At 50.7% G+C, this 12739-nt stretch overlaps 3 non-coding genes across 3 annotated transcripts; all 3 read right to left on the reverse strand.

The window, feature by feature from the left end:
- Nucleotides 1–3272: 3272 nt before the first annotated feature.
- LOC138496462 (U4 spliceosomal RNA) lies at nucleotides 3273–3413 on the reverse strand. The gene has a single exon (XR_011277971.1). It is a non-coding gene; the product is annotated as a U4 spliceosomal RNA (small nuclear RNA).
- A 3471-nt stretch (nucleotides 3414–6884) lies between these two features.
- On the reverse strand, nucleotides 6885–7025 carry LOC138496463 (U4 spliceosomal RNA). The gene has a single exon (XR_011277972.1). It is a non-coding gene; the product is annotated as a U4 spliceosomal RNA (small nuclear RNA).
- Nucleotides 7026–10533: 3508 nt separating this feature from the next.
- On the reverse strand, nucleotides 10534–10674 carry LOC138496652 (U4 spliceosomal RNA). The gene has a single exon (XR_011278144.1). It is a non-coding gene; the product is annotated as a U4 spliceosomal RNA (small nuclear RNA).
- Between the last annotated feature and the right edge of the window lie 2065 nt (nucleotides 10675–12739).

The raw sequence follows: 12739 nt of genomic DNA on the forward strand, positions 1-12739 counted from the left end.
GCTACCTGTGCGCTCTTTCCCTTAGCATGATCGGTGGCCTGTTGGCAAGTGACCCCGCCCTCCTGAGAGATTATTGGGCAGGCCGCTGCCAAGGCAACATGGGAGAGGCTTGAGAATGCAAAGAGCCATTGGAGGATTGCACAGGAGCGAGGACAGCATCGAGAAATGGGCTCCTTTGGGGACAGGTGAAGTGATGCTCCACCAGGACGACCAGCTGTTTCTGCAGTGCAGCCAGGACATTGACAAGAAGTGAATCAATTTGTCTCTGAGCGTTCCAACTGTTGACCAAACCATTACAATTTCGATACATTTCCATGCCATCACATACCTACCTGTTTGTGATAATTGCACTTGTCCTTGAAAATTGACCCGATTTTGCAGGGGACTCTGGGAAAAGTGAAAAGGTCCTATGTAATTCACGTCTTGTACCCTGTCTCATAGGGCGGACCCTGCAATTCTACTTCCACTCCACTGCCAAAAATGAAGCGGCCTTGCCCTGTTCAGGCTTTTTGCTGTAGCCCCTGGGCCTTTGCAGAGCCATCTGCTTAGTGTGGCTCTGCCACTGAGGTCAGAAGAGAACATTTAGCCTGAGAAACGGCTGTCTGTGTGTGCAGCTTGGAGAAGACACTGTTGCCATGGGAAAGACATGCCTGTTTGCTGTGCAAATGAAGTGCAGACACAGACAGAAGAGACCACTTGACTGGTAGGAATTGAAGAACCTGACCAAGAGTGAGGAATTAGACCATCCGCACGGGGAGTGTGCGCTCCGCCTGGGCTGGTTTGATACTTTTAAAAAAGAAATGGAATGTTGGTAGGTAAACCTCCTGGAAATGTGTGGGGCTATCCCGCACACATTTCCCAATGGACACTGCACAACAAACACATAGTCAAGTGCACTCTGGGGGACACAGTCTACCGGTGCGGTCCTCCTGTCACATTTAGCTGCAATGTGACAGCCATGGGTACATCAAAGCATCTCTGAAGGGGGAAGGCAACGCCTTCCTCCGGCCCTGGTCAGCCTACTTAAAATAGCAAAGGCTCCATCGATATGCCCTGCCTATTGTTAGGTTCTCTCTGATGGCAGCGCATACTGATGAGAGTTAAGTGAAGCAGGCCTGCCAAGAGGCCTGTTCACAGAACTAACACAGGGCAGGAAACCCCAACACCTTTTTCATATGCAATGTGTCAGCTTGAAGCTAGCTCCCACCCCTCTGTATGAAGGCCATTGAATGTCATGTGTGGAACAACTGTTTACAGTAGGCAACCGCTGCAGGGCCACCCCCTTTCAGAGGGAAGATATATGTGATTTGATGCAGACAGTCTGTTCTCGAGCTCAATTAACCAGAGAGCCACTTTGATCCACAGGAGACAGGAAGATGGGTGCGGCTTAGTAGTACATGTTGTCACCCCTTACCTTTCCTGTTGCAAAGCACTCTGGTCATGACCTTACGCATGACAGAAGATTGGTGGTGGGGACCCAGGATTGGGTCTTTAAGGTAGGCTTAGCATGCTCCAATCACTGGGGCCCATTTGGCTTTAAAAGAGGGCTGAGCCCCTCACTGAGCAGATCATCCGACGACTTCAAAAGGAGTACGAAGAAGGACTCATTCGGACCCTCGGTGATGGTACAGTCTGCCTCACGGCTTCCGCCAGTGAAGGAAGTCCAGGATTTCCAAGAGGGAAGCAAAATACCTCCCAAAACATCTCCCAGGGAACAGAGGGAGATACCCGACTCAGAGGATCCATCAAGCAGCACCAGAACCGGTACCCAGCCAGCACACAGCGTGCCCTGCTAGGTTAAGCCAGCAAGCTTCCTAGGTGGGAAGTGCCAGAGAGTCTCTGAACAAAGGACAAGGCCGTTGCCGGCAAACACTCTTCTCAGCTTTGGGTCGGCCGCCTTAAACGTCGACCCAAGCATTGAGAAGAAGCTCGGAGGAGTGCCACAACAAGCATCAACCAGCGTCCATCTTTTAAGGACTTTTTCGAAGCAGTCGAGCTCTCAAACTGCGACCGGCTGCACCACTGTGGCTGTTCTCACGCTGCAGTCACTAAAGCCGTCTGAGAACCCTCGACCAGCGTTCCAGATCCACCAACCAGCACACAGACAACGATTCTTCACCCCGAGCCGCCGGGTAGGGCAGCCTGCAGCCGTCCGCCCAGCCTCGCTTACCAAACTGCCTGCCAACTGATATCCGCATCTGTCGTCCCTCTTGAACTCTGTCGCCGGAGCTACAAAGCATGCTGGAAGCCACTCGATGCTGTCGAGTACCAAGATCATCTCAAACACCAGTTACATTGTGGTTCTGTCCCCCTGGTCCTTCTCCGAAGGCCCTTAGTGACATTTACGACCTCTTGCTCCCTTGCTGCTGCAACCAAATAACCTTGAACAGTTCAGACTGATTGCTTTACCGACTGCACTCCTGTCAGTATCCAGAGTGCATCCCTCTCCTTTGTGAAACTGTCTGTCCCCTGTTTTCCTTTATAGGGTGGGTTGTATTTTGTAGTGTGTTAGAACTGTCTGTTGTATTAATACTAAAGTAGATATTTGTATACAACCTTGACTGGACAGTCCCTTTTATCAGTGGGTCACAATTGTTTTTTCGCTCTGTTGCAACTAACCAGCCTGACGTTCCGTCCACTGTTCGGACCCCTTCCGGTGTACTAGAGGTGTGGGACTGATTGATGGTCTAGAAAGCGATATTCCTCCCTGGACCACTAGTGCCCCGGAAGTTGATTCGTCACACCAAGAGAGGTCGGGTTGTTGACTCCACGTGAATATGTGTCTATAGAATGCATGGGGACAGAAATGCCCTTTTGCCTCTCTTGGGAAGACTGAGATGGTGAGCGAAGGCCAAAGGTAAAGCGACCCCTCTGCTGCGGTTGGCTTCAGTGGCAGCCAGACCTCCCTGAGTAACCATCCAACAATCTGATGACTTTCGCAAGAGCAGATGTGGCAAAGAGGATCGAAGGCAGACAGGTCACTGTCTGCTAGGTTCTGAAAGCTCATGGTTTTCATGTCGTGAGATCAGGAAGGCAGCGAGACAACTGAGGCGCTTAATGCACCTGCTGCATGGTCACGGTTCCATAGACTTCGCTGCGCCGCTTGGAGTTTACGAATGCGCTAGTTTCTGCAAGTAAACCCCTTTGTTGAGGGTAGGCCACGAGAGAACAAAGAATAGAAGGGATGGGTTCCGAAAAACACACCCCTCTTGCTAGGTCTTCTCCAGTGGAGTAAAAGCGTCATTGTCTCCTTTTCAAACAAATCGGTTCAGCCTCCGTAGAGACTGTCAAAAATTACCAATTCCAGCTATATTTCAAGCTGTCATGGCGGGGTATTGGGTAAAGTTTTCAATAAGCAATAATCGCGCCTCGGTTAAACCTCATGAGCTACGATACTGCCACTGCGCAAAGCTAAAGCACCTGACCCAGAGGCCCGTGCGCCCCGGGAATGGATTCCCATTTAACTTGCACTGATCCCAGCAAGCTCCATCCTGAGCATCCTTTGTCAAACTCATAAAACCGCCTGGATTCCAGTGCCGAGATTTGTTGAGGTGAACACCTGTATCATCTTGCGCTCACCAAACTGACCGCAAATATAGTAGCAAGGTATGCATAGGATTCTGGGAGTAAACATGCAAATGAGCAGGCTGCTACCTGTGCGCTCTTTCCCTTAGCATGATCGTTGGCCTGTTGGCAAGTGACCCCGCCCTCCTGAGAGATTATTGGGCAGGCCGCTGCCAAGGCAACATGGGAGAGGCTTGAGAATGCAAAGAGCCATTGGAGGATTGCACAGGAGCGAGGACAGCATCGAGAAATGGGCTCCTTTGGGGACAGGTGAAGTGATGCTCCACCAGGACGACCAGCTGTTTCTGCAGTGCAGCCAGGACATTGACAAGAAGTGAATCAATTTGTCTCTGAGCGTTCCAACTGTTGACCAAACCATTACAATTTCGATACATTTCCAGCCATCACATACCTACCTGTTTGTGATAATTGCACTTGTCCTTAAAATAGACCCGATTTTGCAGGGGACTCTGGGAAAAGTGAAAAGGTCCTATGTAATTCACGTCTTGTACCCTGTCTCATAGGGCGGACCCTGCAATTCTACTTCCACTCCACTGCCAAAAATGAAGCGGCCTTGCCCTGTTCAGGCTTTTTGCTGTAGCCCCTGGGCCTTTGCAGAGCCATCTGCTTAGTGTGGCTCTGCCACTGAGGTCAGAAGAGAACATTTAGCCTGAGAAACGACTGTCTGTGTGTGCAGCTTGGAGAAGACACTGTTGCCATGGGAAAGACATGCCTGTTTGCTGTGCAAATGAAGTGCAGACACAGACAGAAGAGACCACTTGACTGGTAGGAATTGAAGAACCTGACCAAGAGTGAGGAATTAGACCATCCGCACGGGGAGTGTGCGCTCCGCCTGGGCTGGTTTGATACTTTTAAAAAAGAAATGGAATGTTGGTAGGTAAACCTCCTGGAAATGTGTGGGGCTATTCCGCACACATTTCCCAATGGACACTGCACAACAAACACATAGTCAAGTGCACTCTGGGGGACACAGTCTACCGGTGCGGTCCTCCTGTCACATTTAGCTGCAATGTGACAGCCATGGGTACATCAAAGCATCTCTGAAGGGGGAAGGCAACGCCTTCCTCCGGCCCTGGTCAGCCTACTTAAAATAGCAAAGGCTCCATCGATATGCCCTGCCTATTGTTAGGTTCTCTCTGATGGCAGCGCATACTGATGAGAGTTAAGTGAAGCAGGCCTGCCAAGAGGCCTGTTCACAGAACTAACACAGGGCAGGAAACCCCAACACCTTTTTCATATGCAATGTGTCAGCTTGAAGCTAGCTCCCACCCCTCTGTATGAAGGCCATTGAATGTCATGTGTGGAACAACTGTTTACAGTAGGCAACCGCTGCAGGGCCACCCCCTTTCAGAGGGAAGATATATGTGATTTGATGCAGACAGTCTGTTCTCGAGCTCAGTTAACCAGAGAGCCACTTTGATCCACAGGAGACAGGAAGATGGGTGCGGCTTAGTAGTACATGTTGTCACCCCTTACCTTTCCTGTTGCAAAGCACTCTGGTCATGACCTTACACATGACAGAAGATTGGTGGTGGGGACCCAGGATTGGGTCTTTAAGGTAGGCTTAGCATGCTCCAATCAATGGGGCCCATTTGGCTTTAAAAGAGGGCTGAGCCCCTCACTAAGCAGATCATCCGACGACTTCAAAAGGAGTACGAAGAAGGACTCATTCGGACCCTCGGTGATGGTACAGTCTGCCTCACGGCTTCCGCCAGTGAAGGAAGTCCAGGATTTCCAAGAGGGAAGCAAAATACCTCCCAAAACATCTCCCAGGGAACAGAGGGAGATACCCGACTCAGAGGATCCATCAAGCAGCACCAGAACCGGTACCCAGCCAGCACACAGCGTGCCCTGCTAGGTTAAGCCAGCAAGCTTCCTAGGTGGGAAGTGCCAGAGAGTCTCTGAACAAAGGACAAGGCCGTTGCCGGCAAACACTCTTCTCAGCTTTGGGTCGGCCGCCTTAAACGTCGACCCAAGCATTGAGAAGAAGCTCGGAGGAGTGCCACAACAAGCATCAACCAGCGTCCATCTTTTAAGGACTTTTTCGAAGCAGTCGAGCTCTCAAACTGCGACCGGCTGCACCACTGTGGCTGTTCTCACGCTGCAGTCACTAAAGCCGTCTGAGAACCCTCGACCAGCGTTCCAGATCCACCAACCAGCACACAGACAACGATTCTTCACCCCGAGCCGCCGGGTAGGGCAGCCTGCAGCCGTCCGCCCAGCCTCGCTTACCAAACTGCCTGCCAACTGATATCCGCATCTGTCGTCCCTCTTGAACTCTGTCGCCGGAGCTACAAAGCATGCTGGAAGCCACTCGATGCTGTCGAGTACCAAGATCATCTCAAACACCAGTTACATTGTGGTTCTGTCCCCCTGGTCCTTCTCCGAAGGCCCTTAGTGACATTTACGACCTCTTGCTCCCTTGCTGCTGCAACCAAATAACCTTGAACAGTTCAGACTGATTGCTTTACCGACTGCACTCCTGTCAGTATCCAGAGTGCATCCCTCTCCTTTGTGAAACTGTCTGTCCCCTGTTTTCCTTTATAGGGTGGGTTGTATTTTGTAGTGTGTTAGAACTGTCTGTTGTATTAATACTAAAGTAGATATTTGTATACAACCTTGACTGGACAGTCCCTTTTATCAGTGGGTCACAATTGTTTTTTCGCTCTGTTGCAACTAACCAGCCTGACGTTCCGTCCACTGTTCGGACCCCTTCCGGTGTACTAGAGGTGTGGGACTGATGGATGGTCTAGAAAGCGATATTCCTCCCTGGACCACTAGTGCCCCGGAAGTTGATTCGTCACACCAAGAGAGGTCGGGTTGTTGACTCCACGTGAATATGTGTCTATAGAATGCATGGGGACAGAAATGCCCTTTTGCCTCTCTTGGGAAGACTGAGATGGTGAGCGAAGGCCAAAGGTAAAGCGACCCCTCTGCTGCGGTTGGCTTCAGTGGCAGCCAGACCTCCCTGAGTAACCATCCAACAATCTGATGACTTTCGCAAGAGCAGATGTGGCAAAGAGGATCGAAGGCAGACAGGTCACTGTCTGCTAGGTTCTGAAAGCTCATGGTTTTCATGTCGTGAGATCAGGAAGGCAGCGAGACAACTGAGGCGCTTAATGCACCTGCTGCATGGTCACGGTTCCATAGACTTCGCTGCGCCGCTTGGAGTTTACGAATGCGCTAGCTTCTGGAAGTAAACCCCTTTGTTGAGGGTTCCGAAAAACACACCCCTCTTGCTAGGTCTTCTCCAGTGGAGTAAAAGCGTCATTGTCTCCTTTTCAAACAAATCGGTTCAGCCTCCGTAGAGACTGTCAAAAATTACCAATTCCAGCTATATTTCAAGCTGTCATGGCGGGGTATTGGGTAAAGTTTTCAATAAGCAATAATCGCGCCTCGGTTAAACCTCATGAGCTACGATACTGCCACTGCGCAAAGCTAAAGCACCTGACCCAGAGGCCCGTGCGCCCCGGGAATGGATTCCCATTTAACTTGCACTGATCCCAGCAAGCTCCATCCTGAGCATCCTTTGTCAAACTCATAAAACCGCCTGGATTCCAGTGCCGAGATTTGTTGAGGTGAACACCTGTATCATCTTGCGCTCACCAAACTGACAGCAAATATAGTAGCAAGGTATGCATAGGATTCTGGGAGTAAACATGCAAATGAGCAGGCTGCTACCTGTGCGCTCTTTCCCTTAGCATGATCGGTGGCCTGTTGGCAAGTGACCCCGCCCTCCTGAGAGATTATTGGGCAGGCCGCTGCCAAGGCAACATGGGAGAGGCTTGAGAATGCAAAGAGCCATTGGAGGATTGCACAGGAGCGAGGACAGCATCGAGAAATGGGCTCCTTTGGGGACAGGTGAAGTGATGCTCCACCAGGACGACCAGCTGTTTCTGCAGTGCAGCCAGGACATTGACAAGAAGTGAATCAATTTGTCTCTGAGCGTTCCAACTGTTGACCAAACCATTACAATTTCGATACATTTCCATGCCATCACATACCTACCTGTTTGTGATAATTGCACTTGTCCTTGAAAATAGACCCGATTTTGCAGGGGACTCTGGGAAAAGTGAAAAGGTCCTATGTAATTCACGTCTTGTACCCTGTCTCATAGGGCGGACCCTGCAATTCTACTTCCACTCCACTGCCAAAAATGAAGCGGCCTTGCCCTGTTCAGGCTTTTTGCTGTAGCCCCTGGGCCTTTGCAGAGCCATCTGCTTAGTGTGGCTCTGCCACTGAGGTCAGAAGAGAACATTTAGCCTGAGAAACGGCTGTCTGTGTGTGCAGCTTGGAGAAGACACTGTTGCCGTGGGAAAGACATGCCTGTTTGCTGTGCAAATGAAGTGCAGACACAGACAGAAGAGACCACTTGACTGGTAGGAATTGAAGAACCTGACCAAGAGTGAGGAATTAGACCATCCGCACGGGGAGTGTGCGCTCCGCCTGGGCTGGTTTGATACTTTTAAAAAAGAAATGGAATGTTGGTAGGTAAACCTCCTGGAAATGTGTGGGGCTACCCCGCACACATTTCCCAATGGACACTGCACAACAAACACATAGTCAAGTGCACTCTGGGGGACACAGTCTACCGGTGCGGTCCTCCTGTCACATTTAGCTGCAATGTGACAGCCATGGGTACATCAAAGCATCTCTGAAGGGGGAAGGCAACGCCTTCCTCCGGCCCCGGTCAGCCTACTTAAAATAGCAAAGGCTCCATCGATATGCCCTGCCTATTGTTAGGTTCTCTCTGATGGCAGCGCATACTGATGAGAGTTAAGTGAAGCAGGCCTGCCAAGAGGCCTGTTCACAGAACTAACACAGGGCAGGAAACCCCAACACCTTTTTCATATGCAATGTGTCAGCTTGAAGCTAGCTCCCACCCCTCTGTATGAAGGCCATTGAATGTCATGTGTGGAACAACTGTTTACAGTAGGCAACCGCTGCAGGGCCACCCCCTTTCAGAGGGAAGATATATGTGATTTGATGCAGACAGTCTGTTCTCGAGCTCAATTAACCAGAGAGCCACTTTGATCCACAGGAGACAGGAAGATGGGTGCGGCTTAGTAGTACATGTTGTCACCCCTTACCTTTCCTGTTGCAAAGCACTCTGGTCATGACCTTACGCATGACAGAAGATTGGTGGTGGGGACCCAGGATTGGGTCTTTAAGGTAGGCTTAGCATGCTCCAATCACTGGGGCCCATTTGGCTTTAAAAGAGGGCTGAGCCCCTCACTGAGCAGATCATCCGACGACTTCAAAAGGAGTACGAAGAAGGACTCATTCGGACCCTCGGTGATGGTACAGTCTGCCTCACGGCTTCCGCCAGTGAAGGAAGTCCAGGATTTCCAAGAGGGAAGCAAAATACCTCCCAAAACATCTCCCAGGGAACAGAGGGAGATACCCGACTCAGAGGATCCATCAAGCAGCACCAGAACCGGTACCCAGCCAGCACACAGCGTGCCCTGCTAGGTTAAGCCAGCAAGCTTCCTAGGTGGGAAGTGCCAGAGAGTCTCTGAACAAAGGACAAGGCCGTTGCCGGCAAACACTCTTCTCAGCTTTGGGTCGGCCGCCTTAAACGTCGACCCAAGCATTGAGAAGAAGCTCGGAGGAGTGCCACAACAAGCATCAACCAGCGTCCATCTTTTAAGGACTTTTTCGAAGCAGTCGAGCTCTCAAACTGCGACCGGCTGCACCACTGTGGCTGTTGTCACGCTGCAGTCACTAAAGCCGTCTGAGAACCCTCGACCAGCGTTCCAGATCCACCAACCAGCACACAGACAACGATTCTTCACCCCGAGCCGCCGGGTAAGGCAGCCTGCAGCCGTCCGCCCAGCCTCGCTTACCAAACTGCCTGCCAACTGATATCCGCATCTGTCTTCCCTCTTGAACTCTGTCGCCGGAGCTACAAAGCATGCTGGAAGCCACTCGATGCTGTCGAGTACCAAGATCATCTCAAACACCAGTTACATTGTGGTTCTGTCCCCCTGGTCCTTCTCCGAAGGCCCTTAGTGACATTTACGACCTCTTGCTCCCTTGCTGCTGCAACCAAATAACCTTGAACAGTTCAGACTGATTGCTTTACCGACTGCACTCCTGTCAGTATCCAGAGTGCATCCCTCTCCTTTGTGAAACTGTCTGTCCCCTGTTTTCCTTTATAGGGTGGGTTGTATTTTGTAGTGTGTTAGAACTGTCTGTTGTATTAATACTAAAGTAGATATTTGTATACAACCTTGACTGGACAGTCCCTTTTATCAGTGGGTCACAATTGTTTTTTCGCTCTGTTGCAACTAACCAGCCTGACGTTCCGTCCACTGTTCGGACCCCTTCCGGTGTACTAGAGGTGTGGGACTGATTGATGGTCTAGAAAGCGATATTCCTCCCTGGACCACTAGTGCCCCGGAAGTTGATTCGTCACACCAAGAGAGGTCGGGTTGTTGACTCCACGTGAATATGTGTCTATAGAATGCATGGGGACAGAAATGCCCTTTTGCCTCTCTTGGGAAGACTGAGATGGTGAGCGAAGGCCAAAGGTAAAGCGACCCCTCTGCTGCGGTTGGCTTCAGTGGCAGCCAGACCTCCCTGAGTAACCATCCAACAATCTGATGACTTTCGCAAGAGCAGATGTGGCAAAGAGGATCGAAGGCAGACAGGTCACTGTCTGCTAGGTTCTGAAAGCTCATGGTTTTCATGTCGTGAGATCAGGAAGGCAGCGAGACAACTGAGGCGCTTAATGCACCTGCTGCATGGTCACGGTTCCATAGACTTCGCTGCGCCGCTTGGAGTTTACGAATGCGCTAGCTTCTGGAAGTAAACCCCTTTGTTGAGGGTAGGCCACGAGAGAACAAAGAATAGAAGGGATGGGTTCCGAAAAACACACCCCTCTTGCTAGGTCTTCTCCAGTGGAGTAAAAGCGTCATTGTCTCCTTTTCAAACAAATCGGTTCAGCCTCCGTAGAGACTGCCAAAAATTACCAATTCCAGCTATATTTCAAGCTGTCATGGCGGGGTATTGGGTAAAGTTTTCAATAAGCAATAATCGCACCTCGGTTAAACCTCATGAGCTACGATACTGCCACTGCGCAAAGCTAAAGCACCTGACCCAGAGGCCCGTGCGCCCCGGGAATGGATTCCCATTTAACTTGCACTGATCCCAGCAAGCTCCATCCTGAGCATCCTTTGTCAAACTCATAAAACGGCCTGGATTCCAGTGCCGAGATTTGTTGAGGTGAACACCTGTATCATCTTGCGCTCACCAAACTGACAGCAAATATAGTAGCAAGGTATGCATAGGATTCTGGGAGTAAACATGCAAATGAGCAGGCTGCTACCTGTGCGCTCTTTCCCTTAGCATGATCGGTGGCCTGTTGGCAAGTGACCCCGCCCTCCTGAGAGATTATTGGGCAGGCCGCTGCCAAGGCAACATGGGAGAGGCTTGAGAATGCAAAGAGCCATTGGAGGATTGCACAGGAGCGAGGACAGCATCGAGAAATGGGCTCCTTTGGGGACAGGTGAAGTGATGCTCCACCAGGACGACCAGCTGTTTCTGCAGTGCAGCCAGGACATTGACAAGAAGTGAATCAATTTGTCTCTGAGCGTTCCAACTGTTGACCAAACCATTACAATTTCGATACATTTCCATGCCAACACATACCTACCTGTTTGTGATAATTGCACTTGTCCTTGAAAATAGACCCGATTTTGCAGGGGACTCTGGGAAAAGTGAAAAGGTCCTATGTAATTCACGTCTTGTACCCTGTCTCATAGGGCGGACCCTGCAATTCTACTTCCACTCCACTGCCAAAAATGAAGCGGCCTTGCCCTGTTCAAGCTTTTTGCTGTAGCCCCTGGGCCTTTGCAGAGCCATCTGCTTAGTGTGGCTCTGCCACTGAGGTCAGAAGAGAACATTTAGCCTGAGAAACGGCTGTCTGTGTGTGCAGCTTGGAGAAGACACTGTTGCCATGGGAAAGACATGCCTGTTTGCTGTGCAAATGAAGTGCAGACACAGACAGAAGAGACCACTTGACTGGTAGGAATTGAAGAACCTGACCAAGAGTGAGGAATTAGACCATCCGCACGGGGAGTGTGCGCTCCGCCTGGGCTGGTTTGATACTTTTAAAAAAGAAATGGAATGTTGGTAGGTAAACCTCCTGGAAATGTGTGGGGCTATCCCGCACACATTTCCCAATGGACACTGCACAACAAACACATAGTCAAGTGCACTCTGGGGGACACAGTCTACCGGTGCGGTCCTCCTGTCACATTTAGCTGCAATGTGACAGCCATGGGTACATCAAAGCATCTCTGAAGGGGGAAGGCAACGCCTTCCTCCGGCCCTGGTCAGCCTACTTAAAATAGCAAAGGCTCCATCGATATGCCCTGCCTATTGTTAGGTTCTCTCTGATGGCAGCGCATACTGATGAGAGTTAAGTGAAGCAGGCCTGCCAAGAGGCCTGTTCACAGAACTAACACAGGGCAGGAAACCCCAACACCTTTTTCATATGCAATGTGTCAGCTTGAAGCTAGCTCCCACCCCTCTGTATGAAGGCCATTGAATGTCATGTGTGGAACAACTGTTTACAGTAGGCAACCGCTGCAGGGCCACCCCCTTTCAGAGGGAAGATATTTGTGATTTGATGCAGACAGTCTGTTCTCGAGCTCAATTAACCAGAGAGCCACTTTGATCCACAGGAGACAGGAAGATGGGTGCGGCTTAGTAGTACATGTTGTCACCCCTTACCTTTCCTGTTGCAAAGCACTCTGGTCATGACCTTACGCATGACAGAAGATTGGTGGTGGGGACCCAGGATTGGGTCTTTAAGGTAGGCTTAGCATGCTCCAATCACTGGGGCCCATTTGGCTTTAAAAGAGGGCTGAGCCCCTCACTAAGCAGATCATCCGACGACTTCAAAAGGAGTACGAAGAAGGACTCATTCGGACCCTCGGTGATGGTACAGTCTGCCTCACGGCTTCCGCCAGTGAAGGAAGTCCAGGATTTCCAAGAGGGAAGCAAAATACCTCCCAAAACATCTCCCAGGGAACAGAGGGAGATACCCGACTCAGAGGATCCATCAAGCAGCACCAGAACCGGTACCCAGCCAGCACACAGCGTGCCCTGCTAGGTTAAGCCAGCAAGCTTCCTAGGTGGGAAGTGC

The sequence above is a fragment of the Ambystoma mexicanum genome, chromosome 10, assembly GCF_040938575.1.
Source record: "Ambystoma mexicanum isolate Mex_15411 chromosome 10, UKY_AmexF1_1, whole genome shotgun sequence".
Classification (NCBI taxonomy): domain Eukaryota; kingdom Metazoa; phylum Chordata; class Amphibia; order Caudata; family Ambystomatidae; genus Ambystoma; species Ambystoma mexicanum.